Raw genomic sequence first — 3,418 nt, 5'->3', positions numbered from 1 at the left:
GACAGCTTTCTTACATGGGGACTTGCATGATGAGATTTATATGGAGCCTCCTAAGGGCTTTGCAAAACCTGGCAGGGAGCACCTAGTGTGCAAATTGAAGAAAAGTTTTTATGGCTTGAAGCAGGCACCTAGGGAGTGGTATCATAAGTTTGATGCCTTTATGCAATCAGGGCCATAGCAGGAGTGCTATGGATCCATGTACTTACACGAAGAAAGCCTGTTGTCGAAGGGTTTTTGAAAACGAAGTCGCGTCCACAGAGGACCTTGACGAATTTCAAGATAGAAGATCAATCAAGCAAATAAGTAAGACGAGAAAATGATGCCAAGACTCTATTTTATTTAAGTTTAATGTAGCATAACCAATCATCCCGTGAATCTAGCTCCAAGAATCTTCTTCCCAAAAAAAATCCAAATGCTCTTCTTCCTGTCTTCTCCAAAGATTCAGACTGCTCAATTGAAGGAGTTAAACCAAGACAAGTTGCCCTTCAAGGACTCTTACTGAGTATAAGAGTTTTAGCTTTAACCTTATCCTCTCTTTCTCAGTGTAAGAAGAAAAAAAAAAGAAGCTTTGTCTCCATATTTACACTATTGGAATCAGTGTTTCCAGCCTCGAATTGGAGGTTTTCTAGCAAAGAACCTTCAATCAAGCACAATAAAACTTCATTCAATGTACCCTCCAGTCATGAGTGTTTTGTCCTTATTTACTGCTGTCTACAATTCTTTGCTACCATAGATATACAGTTCTTGTACTTGAGTGATTGCGTTAGAGGAAATGCCCTATCACAAGCCCTTCCAGTTGTAACTTGACAAATTTGTTGACAAAGGTGACACTTCTTGGGGTCTGGTGAGCCTCTCTTGAGGCATCCAGTCTGACAGAACTCTCCACCCTCAGAGCTTGTGCAAAGAACATCCAAGCAAGTTTTGACAGAGCCCTGTGCTTGAACCTCAAGAGCTAGCAGTTCTTCTGTTGTGGGAATTTTCTTCCTCTTTGCATAGAGAGCCCTTGACTTATACTCGTAAGCCCTAGTTGCTGGTGAGAGATTGTTTGCACGCTGGCCTTATTCTTGATTGTATGTGATAGCCATTGCGTGTCACCAGCCGCTTGACATTGCTTCCACTACACGTTCAGGTGGCTCTTGCCAGGGAAGAAGAAACGTCTGGTAGTGGTAGAAGGAAAATTGTGCACAGGAAGCTATTCATCATTTTTGTGTTCGTGATTCCTCAATGGATCTTCAGCTTCGATTCGCTTGCCTTTTGACTTTCGTTGACACACTCTCCTGAAGGCGAATTAAGCTCACTCTCATTCCTGCAATCTCTTCCATTGCTTGTCAAGGCCACGGATTACAGGTTAGTTGCATTGGCCTGCAAATGTTTCTTCAGAATCATCGTGAGCCACTTTTAAATCCAAAAACCACATGATGGATCCTTTAAAAAATGGAGAGGATCATGAGCCACTGCAAGTTCTGGCTAAAAGTGAAGAGATAGGCCTCCCAGCTAGGACACAATCTTCTGGCTTTTTAAAAAAATCATAGATATATCCTTGTCACATGGTGCAGGTTACCATCGTTCCTTCACCTCCATCGTTCTTCAACTTCAGTGTAGTTCGGTCCTTAATCGTTGTCTCTTCATCTTCCTCTCCCTCCATTGCCACCGCCGACTGAGTTCCTGCTTCCTTCCTCCCCAGCTTTTTCTCTATCAGTTGCTTTTTCCTTTTTCTCTGTTACATATATAGTTAGATGATTCAACAAAAATAAAAGCCATCCACTTATAATATCCCTCCTGCTACTGCATTTTCTTCGCTCTCTTTATTCTCCTCCTTAGAATAATCCTCAATCAAACTGTGTTGCCACTGAGTCAACAATGTTGGGATGGAAACAAGAAGATGTATATATTGTTCCCCCTGTCCATACGAGTTCACTACTTTAACACCTTTTCCCCTTAAAACCTCCTTATGTCCAGGTTGTGTTCCTGGGCGCACTTTGAGTATGACATCACCGGTCAAAGTTGATACTTGTACTTTGCCTCCAAATATGGCCGTAGAAAAACTAATTGGTGCATCAACATGTAAATTTATGCCTTCTCTCCTGAATACTGGATCAGGTAAAACCTGTATGTTGACTAGAACATCACCCGCACGACCAGACTGAGCAGAAAAGCCACCTCCACTAGGCACTCTCACAACATTCCCAGAATCAACACCTGTAGGGATATCAACTGTCACAGTGCTTTTTCCACTGCACTTTTCACATTTTTCCTTGATAATTTCACCTGAACTACCACAGGCCATGCATGTTGTTTGGAACAAAAACCCAGGCTCTTGTCTAATACTCATGCCAGATCCATTGCAGGCCTTACACACTTGTGGTTTGGAACTTGGAGGCACTCCCTTGCCATTGCAGGCATCACCTATTGTCAATGCAAGAAATGAAACTATCTTAGAGCACCCAGTAACTGCTTTCCTGAAGGTGATGTCCAGATTGACCTTCAATGTTTCTGCCCCACCCATTCCTCCCATTCCACTAGCTCCTTGGCTGATCATAAAACTGAAATGTCTTCTTTCTCAGTCCTTGTCCATGATTCCGACCACAACAGTATGCATCATGACAAACACAGCATTGCAATAGAAATTATACAACACCATGTAGGTCAATCTTTGGTAATTCCAATGTCCATGCACTAATAGGAGCTTTCTCAAGAATCTGAACTGTCCCATAGAAAAGTCTGAAGACTTTTTTGCTTGCCTTCCTTCTTTGCCGCCTTTCCGCATGATATACAAGCATTCATTCACACACACGCATAGATAAATGCACATAGATAATATTATTTACAGTGGAATGAAGTCCTAGCACACACATGGTTTTGAGACGATAAATGAAAACACACTTACGGAAAAACTAGGGTTCATATACACACAAACATGTAAGCCACACCCAGAACAAAATGCAAACACAACGACTAAGTATGCACAAAGTAACAAATGTCACACACACAAACTTTTTGGTAGATTCCACACCTCCGATACGCAGCAGCACGACATCCACCCCCTCTGATCCTGCGCATCCTCCAGATGGGCCAACTACCCATGATCATTGTCATCAAGATCCATGTACAGATCAATCTCTTCATTGTCTATTTCCGGTATATCAGCAAGGTTATCTGTCATATCATCTGTCTCTTCTACTGGAGTTTCTTCTCGTTGCTCTTCTCTTGCAAATTCTTGCATTGCATAATCCTCATAATCTCTTTTCTTGAAAATCTTGATTCTTTTTCCTACAATGGGCACTCTAAGCACTGTCCCATCCAATTCTATCAGCTCATATGTTGCATTGTCAAAGACATGTCTATGGCTCAAACCATCTTTTCACCATCTTCTGAAGTGCAGAATATACTAATTTTCAAGACTGCTATCAAAGACTAA

The 3,418-nt window shown here is 41.8% G+C and overlaps 1 pseudogene; it reads right to left on the bottom strand.

Moving 5' to 3' along the window:
• Positions 1–1,765: 1,765 nt before the first annotated feature.
• On the bottom strand, positions 1,766–2,539 carry LOC148014165 (chaperone protein dnaJ GFA2, mitochondrial pseudogene; annotated as a pseudogene).
• Positions 2,540–3,418: the final 879 nt, after the last annotated feature.

This window comes from Lygodium microphyllum, chromosome 25 (assembly GCF_053477565.2).
Source record: "Lygodium microphyllum isolate KBCC chromosome 25, Lygodium_microphyllum_v1.1.10, whole genome shotgun sequence".
Taxonomy (NCBI): domain Eukaryota; kingdom Viridiplantae; phylum Streptophyta; class Polypodiopsida; order Schizaeales; family Lygodiaceae; genus Lygodium; species Lygodium microphyllum.
Note: the sequence above shows the minus strand (reverse complement) of the source record. Positions and strands in the feature narration are given on the sequence as shown.